Source organism: Saimiri boliviensis, chromosome 1, assembly GCF_048565385.1.
Source record: "Saimiri boliviensis isolate mSaiBol1 chromosome 1, mSaiBol1.pri, whole genome shotgun sequence".
In the NCBI taxonomy this organism is placed as follows: Eukaryota; Metazoa; Chordata; class Mammalia; order Primates; family Cebidae; genus Saimiri; species Saimiri boliviensis.
Window position 1 is genome coordinate 294,031,664 of NC_133449.1, and position 13,704 is coordinate 294,045,367.

The window sequence follows — 13,704 nt, forward strand, 5'->3', positions numbered from 1 at the left end:
AATTGTAAAAGCAAAAATCAGCACCATATTAAAATCATTAAAGGAAAGACTTTCATTGTTAAAATCAAAATTGGCTAAAACATAGTTAACAAATCAGGAAAATCACCATTCTAGAAAAAAATAAACAATGAACTAAATTCAACTTTTTAACTTTTGTTTTCTATGTATTCACGTTCTAAAGACCATAGGGCCACAACTGTTGATAAACCCGATGTAATAACACATATTTAAACCCAACTATTCGGCTTCATTTTGACAAATGGGTCCTCAAAAGATAGACAATGTTTTCACCCATAAATCTTTCTATCTCTAATTTTTGTGAATACATAACAGTTGTACATATTATGGGGTATATGTGATGCTTTGACAAAAGCATGCCACGTACCATGATCAAATCAGGGTAATTGGGATATCCACAACCTCAAGCATTTATTACTTCTTTATGTTAAGAACATTCAAATTTCATTCTTCAAGTTATTTTGAAATATACAATAAATTTTTGTTAACTACAGTCTCTCTATTGTGCTACCGAACACTAGACCTTATTTTTACTACCTAACTCTGTGTTTGTGCCCATTAACCAACACCCCTCTTTCCCTGACCTTCCCACTATGTTTCCTAGCCTCTTGCAATCTTCATTCTACTCTCTATCTCCATAAGATTAATTTTTTTAGTGCTCATATATTAGTGAGAACATACGATATTTGTCTTTCTGTGGTTGGCTTGTTTTACTACACATAATATCCTCCAGTTCCATCAAGGTGGTTACAAATGACAAGATTTTATTTTGGGGGGGGTGCTAAATAATATTCCATTGTGTGTGTGTGTGTGTGTGTGTGTGTGTGTGTGTATATGTATATGTATATATATATATTACATTTTATTTGTCCACTCATCAATTGAGAACACTTAAAGTGATTCCATATCTTGAAGCTGTTGTGAATAGTGTTGCAATTAACATGGGAGTGCAGACATATAAAACTCTTACAACCTAATGATAAAATATAAAATATGGGCAACAGTCTTAAATGGATACTCTACCAGTAATGACAAGTAAACATCTGAAAATAAGCGCAACATCAGTAGTCATTAGGGGAATGCAGGTTAAAAGCACAATGAGATAGGACAGCACAAACAATAGACTAGTGAAAATCAAAAGAAAGAGATTGACCAGAACAAGTCCTAGTGAGGATGTGAAGGAAAAAAAAAGAAAAAAGACACCTCTCTTACAATGCTGATGGATGTAAAATAGCATAGCCTCTTTGGGAAACAGTTTGAAAGTTTCTAAAAACATTACCTTTACATGGCCCAGTTACTCCATGCCTAGGAATCTGCTTGAGTAATAAAAGCAAATAGTCACACAAATTCCTGTGCATCAAAATCACAGCAGCTTTATTTGAAATAGGCAAGCACTGGAAAAATCTAAATGGTCATCAAAAGGTGAATGAATCAGCAAATAATGGTATATTCATACAACAGAATATTAGCAATAACAAGAAATTAAACTGATGCAGGCAATAACATAAACCAATTTTAAAAACACTTATGCTAACTGAAAGAAGGCAGAAAAAGAGGAAAATACATAATGTATGTTTGAATTTATAGAAAGTTCTAGAAAATGTAAAGTACTCTATAGTGACATAAAGCAGACCCCTGTTTGCAACAACAGGGTTACTGAAGATGTTGGTAAGTATCTGTTTCAAAGGGTCATAAAAAAGTTCTTGATGTTCATTATTTCAACTCTGTGATATGCAGATGTCAAAAGTCACCATATTGTACACTTTAAACTTATGTAGGTGATTGTATGAGTCATCGTTTACTAAAGCTGTAAAAAATGTGATTCGACAACTGTTATGGATTGAGTTATAGCCCCCATCCACTGTTTATACATTGAAGTACTAATCCCTAGAACCTCAGAATGTGGCTATGTTTAAACATGGGGTGTTTACTGAGGTAATTAAATTAAAATATAGTCATTAGGGTGTCCAATATGACTGATGTCCTTATAAGAAGAAAAAAATTGAATACAGTCACATACAGAGAAAATACCATGTGAAGATACAAGAAAAATACAGCCATCTACAAGCCGAAGAGAGCTGTCTCAGAAAAAGTTAAACCTGCTGACACTGATCTTCTGTGCTTCCAGAACAGTGAGAAAATAAATTTCTGTTGTTTAAGCCACCCAGCCTGTGGTATTTTGTTATGACAGTCCTAGCAAACTAATACAATAACTTACTTAAACTTTCAGAATTCAAAAACATTTTCTCTTTCCAATGTCTATTAAACATAATATTTCTGTTAAGGGAAAATGAGGAATCAATCAAATATTTAACAAAAGTTATAATACTAGTAATAAGAAGGCAGGCATTTGCCTAGAGCATTATAATTTTCAAAAACACCCACCCATATCTTATTTTGTCTCAATAGAACATTTGCTGGTAATTTTTGTTTTTTCTTCATCTGTACCATGAGATAACACCTATATAACCCACACACCAGGAAACAGGTAGACCATAGATGGAAAAGTGCAGTTCATAGAGCATGGCTGCCTGGATGTACAGAGGAGAATCAGGCTCTTGTCAAGATGGTGTCACTTGTTAAGATGGTATGAGAATGAATGGCTTGTCCAGATGGTGTGAAAGCTAGCTTTGGAAACAAGTTTGTAATTCAAGGTGCCTTGGCTTTTTAAAAAATACATATCTGGTAATGTTTCTATGGAGATAAGCTTAAGTGTGCACGTTCCCACTAATTCTATGATCATGCACATTAATGATCTCACACCAGGAAGCTAAGACATGTAAGCTTCCCTACAGTATTTCAAACAGTATTTATTCCAGTTCATTTTTCAATACTTAAACCAATTTGTAAGTGATCTAGCCTAATAGTTGCCCTCATCCAAACTGTCCTAGTTTTATAATGAATTCCCCCAAGCAAAGCAACTTTGCAGGGATGTGGAGATACTAAGGCTGTTTGAAATGTAAACAGGATGAGGGAGCCCTAGAGGTTTATGTGGGCATTTGTAATAGAATCCAGTTCCTAAATCATTCTCACATGTGTGGCTCAAAGTAAACATAACACGATACCGCTATCATTTCCAATTTAACTGCCTTGAGGGCTAAATTCTGAAAGCCAAGGAAATAGATGCTTCCAGTATTAAGGTAAATTGAAGAAGACCTTCAAATACCTCTTCAATTTCATGTGTGCTCCCTTTGTAAAACTGCCTGCTTTGGGCTCCTTTTCACTTATTTCTTCTTTCATCTCCTAGAAATTACTTCCATTTGTCTGGAGGCTGGACTTTCATTCCATTGAGATCTCAGACACCTGCAGGATAATTACAACCAGCAAAAAGAACCTCATCTTCCCGGAAAGGGCACCATTTGCTGAAACCTCTCTGAAGGCTCCTCCATCCTTCCCTCTCCTATTCTAACCGCTTTCTCTGCCTTGACCCTGCCACAGCTTGGGATGGGGACTTATCATCTTCATCACTTCCACCTGGGCTTCCCATGATCATAGGCTCTTTAACCCAAAGCCTTACGGTCATAGGAGTACTGTTCTGTGACTATGGACACTACCTTTGACGTCTGTCAGAGGGAAATCTCCATGAGGAGAGGTACTACACTCATCCCAGTGACCTCAGCTCCCAGGATAGCTTTAGCACACACTAGAAATACCTCTGGCTGATTGTTGAATGATGAGGAAACGAGAGTTGGTTAATTGATCTTCCTTGCTGCCAGAGCACACCATTAGTTCATTCCATTTCTCCAGAAAACATTTTGGGGTAACCCACAGTGTACCACTCACAGGGGTTACAAAGGCACAGTGCTATGGTTCAGGTCAAAAAAGAACTTGGAGTTCAACAAGGGGGCCTCCTGTGAATAGTGCCAACCCAGTATGGTCACTGGCTAGTGGGCTAATGACAAGATACAGTGGTTAAATCAACCAGGAACCAAATGAGCAGGAATCATGGCAGCTATACCAAGCACCCTCTCCTGGGCTGAGTTTTGAGGGATGGGAAAATTGGCCAAGTAGACAAGCAGAAATGGGGATAGGAGTCATTCCAAACATTAGGTACAACATTTAAAAGGCATGGAAGCCTGAAAGTGTGGCATCTTTTTCAGTAGAAACAAGCAGCTTTATGTTGCTGAAGTCTCAATACACTGAGCCTAGGAGTGCTGATAAAAGTGCCTATACATTCTCAAAATGTTTACAGCATGACTTATCTTATTTAACAATTTATTATCTAATAATTTATCAGTTAACATAATTGTCTCCCACACTAGACTGTGCATTCTTTGTGGAACACCTAGTAAGGAACAGGTTTGTAATATGCTCAGTGAGCATTTGTTGGATGGAGGGATGGATAAATTGATGGATGGATGGATGGATGCATGGATGACTATGTATATAAAACTGAAAACACACAGTTCCCAGCTTTGTGGCTGAGGCTCCCAATAATGTTTCTGTTCGTATAGCTTCATGGCTTATCCTAGGGTGCCTCTGTCTGATTTTCTCCAACCTCAGGAGACTCCTCTGCCCACCCAGCTTTCCCACCCATGCTGATGCCAAGTGGCTGGAAAAGGTCACCAAGCTGCTCTTTCCCAGCCCCAGTGGAAGGATACTTTCAAAGGGGCTGAAAGGCAGTCCATGAGTGACATCACTAGATTCAGGTCCATCAGCAGCATGAAAATGGATTAATACAGTAAACTGGTGCCAGTAGAGTGGGATGCTGCTGCAAAGATATTCAAAAATGTGGAAGTAACTTTGGTACTGGGTAACAGGCAGAGGTTGGAACAGTTTTGAGGGCTCAAAAGAAGACAGAAAAATGTGGGAAACTTTGGAACTCCCTAGAGACTTGCTGAAAAGCTTTGACCAAAATGCTGACAATCATATGTACAATGAAATCCAGGCAGAGGTGGTCTCAGATGGAGATGAAGAACTGGTTGGGAAATGAAACAAAAGTGACTCTTGTTATATTTTAGAAAAGAGACTGGTGGCACTTTGCTCCTGTCCTAAGAGGTTTGTGGAACTTTGAAACTGACAGAGATGATTTAGGGTATCTGGCAGGAGAAATTTCTAAGCAGCAAAAAATTCAATATGTGACTTGGGTGCTGTTAAAGGCATTGTTTTAAAAGAGAAACAAAGCATAAAAAGTTCAGAAAATTTGTAGCCTGACCAATTTGATAGAAAAGAAAATCCCATTTTCTAAGGAGAAATTCAAGTGAGCTGCAGAATTTTACATAAGTAATGAGAAGCCCAATGTTAATTAATGGAGAAGATGTCTCCAGGGCATGTCAGAGATCTCTGCAGCAGCCCCTCCCATCACAGCCCCAGAGACCTAGAAAGAAAAAATGGTTTCCTTCTAGGAAACCCTGGGTTTGGGCCCAGAGTCCCTCTGCTGTCTGTGGCCTAAGAACTTGGTGCTGTGCATCCCAGCCATTCCAGCCATCACTAAAAGGGGCCAAGGCTCAGGCCATGGCTTCAGAGGGTGCAAGCCCCAAGCCTTAGCAGTTTTCATGTGGTGTGGAGCCTGTGGGGGCACAGAAGTCAAGAAGGAAACCTTCCGCCTAGATTTCAGAGGATGTATGGAAATGCCTGAATGTCCAGGCCTAAGTTTGCTGCAGTGGCAGGGTGCTCGCTGAAACCTCTGCTAGTGCAGGGCAGAAGGGAAATGTGGGGTGAGCATCCCCACACACAGTCCCACTGGGGTGCTGCCTAGAGGAGCTTTGAGAAGAGGTCCACCATCCTCCAGATCCACCAACAACTTGCAACATATGCCTGGAAAAGCCACAGACACTCAATACCAGCCCATGAAAGTAGCTGAGAGGGAGGCTGTACCCTGAAAAGCCACAGGGGTGGAGCTGCCCAAGACTATGGGAACCCATTTCTTGCATCAGAGTAACCTGCATGTGAAACATGGAGTCAAAGATTATTTTGGAGCTTTAAGATTTGACTGTTCGGCTGGATTTCAGACTTGCATAAAGCCTGTAGCCCCTTTGTTTTTGCCAATAACTGCCATTTGGAATGGCTGTATTTATCAATGTCTATACCCTCATTGTATCCAGGAAGTAACTAACTCGCTTTTGGTTTAACTGGCTCATAGGCTGACAGGACTTGCCTTGTCTCAGATGAGACTTTGTATAGTGGACTTCTGAGTTAATGGTGAAATGAGTTAAGACTTTGGGGGACTATTGGGAAGGCATGATTGGTTTTGAAATGTAAGGACATAAGATTTGGGAGGAACCAGGGTTGGAATGATATAGTTTGGCTGTATCATCACCCAAATTGCATCTTGACTTGTAGCTCCCACAATTCCCACATGTTGTGGGAGGAACCTGGTAGGAGGTAATTGAATAACGGGAACGGGTCTTTCCCGTGCTATTCTTGTAATAATGATTAAGTCTCACAAGATCTTATTGTTTTAAAAAGGGGAGTTTCCCTGCACAAACTCTCTTCTCTTGTCTGCCACCATGTGAGAAGTGCTTTTCACCTTCCACCTTGATTGTGAGGCCTCCTCAGCCACATGGAACTATGAGTCCAATAAACCTTTCTTTTGTAAGTTGCCCAATCTGGGTTATGTCTTTAACAGGTGCCTACAAACAGACTAATACAGTGGCTAAGTCCCTCAGCTGTAGTGGGTCTGTGACAGTAGCTCACATATTTTACAGAGAAACTTCTTACAAAGAAACTACAACTTTCTTACTTCCCCTTGAAAATACTGAAACAAAAGAAAAACTTAATAACCTACAGATATGTTCTGAAATAAAGGCAGAATTTAACTGCTCTTATACACAATGGAGTCATGATCTTTTGTTAAAGTCATCCACCTGGAAAAATAAAAACATGATTTAGACCTTTTCTGAACCTGTTCTTTGCCTGTTAACCTTTAGAAAATGAATTAAAGCTATGAAAGGTGCTGAGTTAACTGCTACTGAATCAAGGACCATGGAGACAGATGTCTGCTCTGGAACCATGTGATGAGCTGGACACTTGCCAGGAGAACTAAAAACGTATCAAAATGACCTCACTGTACATTAAATGCTTCTCCAAAATTCAGAGCACACCCATCAATCTGGTGTTTCTCCAGGAACATTTGTAGAAGTGATAGTAGTCATATAATAACAGTAAGAGTAGTATAAAAACTAATACATTTTAAATACTTACTTGGTATCAGATATAGCTCTAAACACTTTACATATATTAAATAAACTAATGAACCACTATCAAAATTCCTATCCATTTAGGCTAAAACTTATACCCAATTACAAAGATTGATAAGATTTAATAATTTCCTCAGATTGTGGGCAATATTACAAAGGCCTTAACACCAAATATGCAAATCAAAGTTCTTGGCCACGAGAAGGCCAACAGACTGAGAGATACAGGAAGTATTATTAAGCTTCATTCTTTCACAAAGCCCAGTTCAAAACACGGCCAGGATTCTTTTCAGAGAAAATAAATTAGGGTAGATACTGTTTTGAGTAGCACTTGAAGCATTAAGCCATACAAAATCTCCAGGCCTTTCTAATCCAGGTTCATCATATATTGTTAAAGGGAATAAAAGATGTGTTTTATAAACAAGTACTGCATTTGTCCTTGGCTTATATGTGAATATTTATCTATCTATCTATCTATCTATTTATCTATCTATCTATCTATCTATCTATCTATAAATGAGAGAGAGAAAGAGAGAGAGAGAGAGAGAGAGAGAGAGAGAGAGAGGCATTACATAAGATAAACATTCAGAAATTATAATATAATTAATATATTAAGAAATACTATCATATAAGTTCTAATTTGGTGTGATTAAAAAAGATACTAGACAGTTTGCCTTGCAAAAGCACACAAGTAGTTTAAGATGCTAAACAATCAAGAAAACGTACTAATTTTAAGTGGCAGAAATAGTGAAAGGGAAGAAATGTTCTGTTTTCTGACATCTGCATTTTAACAGTAGAAAAATATAGAATGTTAACAAAAAGGTAAAAATTTTACATTTTTTATAATTATTTTTTAATTAAAACCTTCCTGTAGAATAATAGAAAACTCATCATTCCAGACACTGTGTTATTTTTTATGATAATCCCATGTACTTCCTCTTTCAAAAGCCATGCTTTGGGTCAGCAGTGGCATCCATAACACATCTGAAACCAAAGAAGATCATGGTTTATCACCCACATCCCTTATATGACAAAATTTTTTTCAGTAGTAATTATATAATGAAACACATATTAATAATGGTGGGAAAAAAATACAGTCAGTAAAAATGTCCTTTTACTAAACTTCATCTATGTATATAACGTTACAATTAAAAATAAAAAATAAAGTAAGTGTTATAATTTAAAAAGTTAAAATGGAAGCCTCCCATTCCAAAACGGTGGTATAGAAGCAAGCTGACCTCATTACCTCCTCCCCACGGAAACCCAGAAATAAATACGAAGTGCAAATATCACCAATAATATTCCAGGACTCAGATATGAGAATGAGACCATTCCTGGGCCACAGAGAAGTTAAAAAATTTTAAGCACACAGTAAGATTATCAGACTTTCATATTCACAGTGCCTCTCCGCCCAATCTGCCCATCACAAAGCATGTGAAAAATTTCCCTCAACATACAGCCCCTACATAAGAAAAAGTGACAACATGGACAACCAGCTTGTCCACCAATTGCAGCTCAGTAGGAGACCTTTCCCTTTTGCCCATAGAAACCATCAGTCATGTCTTAAGGGAGAGATATCCGTGAAAACAACCAGAGACAAAGAGGGAAGGTGTAACTATCATCCCTAGGCCTGAAAACTCTGCTCTGTAATTTTGCCAAAATAGACATGAAATCAAAGTGGCTGTTCAGTAACATCATGCTGTAAGAGGTTCATTTCACAGGTCCCCTAGGCATAAAGCTCCAGCCTTCTCGGGATACTGGCATACCCCCCTCTGAAACCTTCTGATTGGGGATAGGTGGTACTCTGTTTACCTATCAAGGCAAACTTTGTCTTAAGGTGTCATCTACTGCTGACAAGGAGGTAGCTAGCTAGCAGGGGAAATAAAGAACGAATATCAAAAGGTAAATTACAAAGAATCTCTAAGCAAACATATCCAATAAAAAAAAATGTCAGAGAAGACTAGAATAAATAACTAATTCTTCAATGAAAAAAACACAGATGTACATCCAATAGAAACAATAGCAAACAGAGAACGATGATCTCTTTTAAACGGACAAAGCAAGGAAAAAGTGACTGACCCTAATGACTTGGTGATATGGGAACTCTCTGACCAATAATTAAAAATGGCAATTTTAAGGAAACTCAGTGATATCCAGGATAATACAGAAAAGCAATTCAGAAACTTATCAGAGAAATTTAACTAAATGATTGAAATAATCATAATAAAAAATCAAACAGAAATCTTGGAACTCAGAAATTCATTTAAGGCTCTCAGCAGAACAAGTTAGGGAGAGGAAATAATCAACAAGCTCTAAGACAAGCCATTTGAAAATAAATTATCAGAAGGGGAAAAAAGAATGGAAACAAATGCAGATTGCCTACAAGATATAGAAAATTATCTTAAAAGATCAAACCTAAGAATTACTGATATTCAAGAGAGAGCTGAGCAAGAGCAAGGGGTGGAAAGCTTATTCAAAAGCAAATAATAACAGTAACAGAAACTTCCAAAACTTAAGGGCTAAATATCCAGCTATAGGAAGGTCAGTGAACACCGAACAGATTCAACTCAAGAAAAAGTACTCCAAGGCATATAACAATCAAACTATCAAAGGTCAGAGACAAAGAGAGGATCCTAAAAGCTGCAAGAGAAAATAACATATAAAGAAACTCCAATTCATTGTGCAACAGACTTCTTAATGAAAGCCACACCAGGAGAGAGTGGGATGACATTTTCAAAGTTCTAAAAGAAAAAAAAACACTTCCATTCAAGAACACGATATCCAGCAAAGCAATCCTTCAAATATGAAGGAGCGATAAAGTCTTTCTCAAACAAAAGCTGAGAGAACTCACCACCAAGAGACCCATCTTACAAGCAATGATAAAAGGTGTTCTTCAATCTAAAAGAAAAACAAAGAAAACATTTGAAGATATAAAACCCACTGATAGAATTAAGTACATAGAAAACCAAGACTATGCTAATACTGTAATTATGTTGTGCAATCCACTCATAATTCTAGTATGCAGAAAAAAAGACAAATCTATCCAAACAATAATATATAAAGCAACCTGTTAAGAAATAGGCAGTATAAAAATATGAAAATTGAGACCGTACGAAGTCAAAATGGGGGAATAAAGTGTACAGAATTTTTCCATTTTTTCTTTCTATTCTTTCCTGTGTGATCTAAGATAAGTTTTCATATCTTTGAAATAAATTTGTATATTTATATGTTGGTTTTTTTGTAAGCCACATAGTAATTACAGTGCAAAATCTATAATAGAGTCATAAAAATAAAAACATTGGCTAGATGCAGTGGTTCACACCTATAATCCAAGCATTTTGGGAGGCCGAGACAAGAGAACTATTTGAGGTCAGGAGTTCAAGACCAGCCTGAGAAACATATTTAGACCCCATTTCTACAAAAATTTTAAAAATTAGCCAGGAATAGTTGCATGCACTTGTACTTTTAGGTGCTCAGGAGGCTAAAGTGGGAGGTTCACCTGAGCCCAAAAGTTCAAGGCTGCAGTGAGCTATGATTGTATCACTGCACTCCAGCCTGGGTGCCAGGGTGAGACCCTGTCTTTACATTTTTAAAAAATCTGTAAATTAAAACATACTAACAGAGAAAGTCATTCAACCACAATGGAAGAGAGTTTTTAAAAAGAAAGAAAAGAGTTACCAAAAAAAAAAAAAAAAAAAAAAAAAAAACACAAAAAACAAACAAACAAACAAAAAACAGAAAACAGGGAAAAATGTCAGTAGTAAGTCCTTACTTACCAATGATAGCAAGGAATGTTAGTGAATGAAATTCTGCAATCAAAAAGCATAGAATGGCTGAGCAGATAAAGAAACAAGACTGAACTGCATGCTCCATACAAGAAATCTACTACACCTATAAAGACATACACAGACTGCAAATAAAGGAGTGATAAAACATATTCCATGCAATCCTAAAACCAAATGGGACCAGGAGTAGCTATACTTATATAAGATAAAATAAACTACAAATAGGAGGCTGTAAAAAAGAGGTAAAGATGGTCACTATACAATGATAAAGGGGTCAAATCAACAAGATAATTGATATGGTTTGGTTGTGTCCCCACCCAAATCTCAACTTGAATTGTGTCTCCCAGAATTTCCACATGTTGTGGGAGGGACCTAAGGGGAGGTAATTGAATTACAAGGCCTGTCTTTCCCTTGCTATTCTCTTTATAGTCAATTAGTCTCATGAGATATGAGGGGTTTCTGCTTTTGCTTCTTCCTCATGCTCTCTTGCTGCTGACATGTAAGAAGTGCCTTTGAGCTCCCACCATGATTCTGACCTCCCCAGACATGTGGAACTGTAAGTCCAATTAAACCTCTTTTCTTCCCAGGTTCAGGTATGTCTTTATCAGAAACATGAAAATAAAGCAATACAATAATATGACAATTATAAATATCTATGCACCCAACACTGGAGTTCCCAAGGATATAAAGCAAATGTTAATAAACCCAAAGGGCAGAAATAGACTGTAATACAATAATAGTAGGGGCTTCAACACTCCTCCTATGGTAAGGAAAAAATCGTGTAGGCAGAAAAAAAAAAAAGAAACATTGACACCAACTAGGCCTAACTAAAATGCACAGAACATTTCATCCAACTACTGTAGAAAACACATTCTTATCAGCATATAGAGGTCCAGAATAGACCCAAAAAATCCAGAATAGCCACAGTAAAAGTATCAACAAATTCAAAAATGTAGAATCATATCAAGTGTCTCTTCAGACCACAATAGAATAAAACTAAAAATTAATAGCAAAAAAAAAAAAAAAAAAAAAAAAACTTTGAAAAACACACAAACACATGAAAGTTATGATATGGTTTGGCTATGTGTCCCCACCCAAGTCTTATCTCGTAATCCCGCACGTCAAGGAAGGGACATGGTTTCAGGTGACTGGATAATGGGGGCAGATTTTCCCCATGCTCTTCTCATGGTAGTGAGTTCTCATGATGGTTTAAAAGTATAAAACATCTCTCTTCTCTCCTGCTGCCATGTAAGATGTGTCTCACTTCTTCTTTGCCTTTTGCTATAAATGCAAGTTTCCTGAGGCCTCCCCAGCCATACAGAACTGTGAGTCAATTAAACTTATTTTCTCATACCAAGTCTCAGGTAGTTTTTTATAGCAGTGTGAAAATGAACTAATATATAGAATTTGGTACCAGAGTTTGTGCACTGCTATAAAGATAGCTGAAAAGGTAGAAGCTACTTTGGAACTGGGTAACACGCAGAGGTTGGATCAGTTTGGAGGGCTCAGAAGAAGACAGGAAAATGTGGGAAGATTTGGAACTTCCCAGAGTCTTGATGAATGGTTTTCGCCAAAATACTGAAAGTGATATGGACAATGAGGGGCAGCAGAGTATAAAAGTTTGGAAAATTTGCAAGTTGACCATCTGTTAGAAAAGAAAATCCTATTTTCTAGGAAGAAATTCAAGCTGGCTGCAGAAATTTGTATAAGTAAAGAGAAGCTGAATGTTAATAGCCAAGACAATGGAGATAATGTCTCCAGGGCATTTCAGAGATCTTCATGGCAGCCCTTCCCATCACAGGCCCAGAGGCCTAAGAGGGAAAAATAATTTTATGCAGGGCCCAACTGCTCTGTGCAGCCTTAGGACATGGTGCTATGCATCCAAGCCACTCCAGCTCTCAGTTATGGCTAAAAGGGGCCAAGGTACAGCTTGGGCCATAGCTTCAGAGAGTGTAAGTTCCAAGCCTTGGTGGCTTCCCTATGGTGTGGAGCCTGTGGGTGTGCAGAAGACAAGAGTTCAGTTTTGGGAGCCCCCACCTAGATTTCAGAGGATGTGTGAAAATGCCCAGATGTTCAGGCAGAAGTCTACAGGAGGAGCAGAACCCTCCTGGAGAATTTTCACTATGGCAATGCAGAGGGGAAATATGGAGTTGAAGCTCCCACATGGCATTCCTACTGAGGAACTGCCTAGTGGAGCTGTGAGAAAGCTGCCACTATCTTCCAGCTCCCAGAATGGTAGATTCATCAACAGCTTGCACTGTGTGCTTGGAAAAGCTGCAGGCACTCTACGCCAGCCTGTGAGAGCAGCCACGAGGACTATGCCCTACAGAGTCACAGAGGCAGAGCTGCCCAAGGCATTTGGAGCCCACCCTTTGTATCAGTATGCCCTAGATGTGAGACATGGAGTCAAAAAGGTCATTTCATAGTTTTAAGATTTAATGATTATCCTGCTCCTTTCAGACTTGCATGGGGACTGTAACCCCTTTGTTTTGGCCAAATTCTCACATATAGAAAAGGAATATTTATTTATCCAATGCCTGTACCTCCACCATATCTTGGAAGTAATTAACATTTTTTTGATTCACAGGCTCATAGGCAGAAGGAATTTGCCTTGTCTCAGATAAGACTTTGGACTTGGACTTTTGAGTTAATGCTGGAATGTGTTAAGACTTTAAGGGCCTATTAAAAAGTTATGATTGGTTTTGGAATGTGAAAAGGAACTGATATTTGGGAGTAGCCAGGGGCAGAATGATATGGTTTGGCTC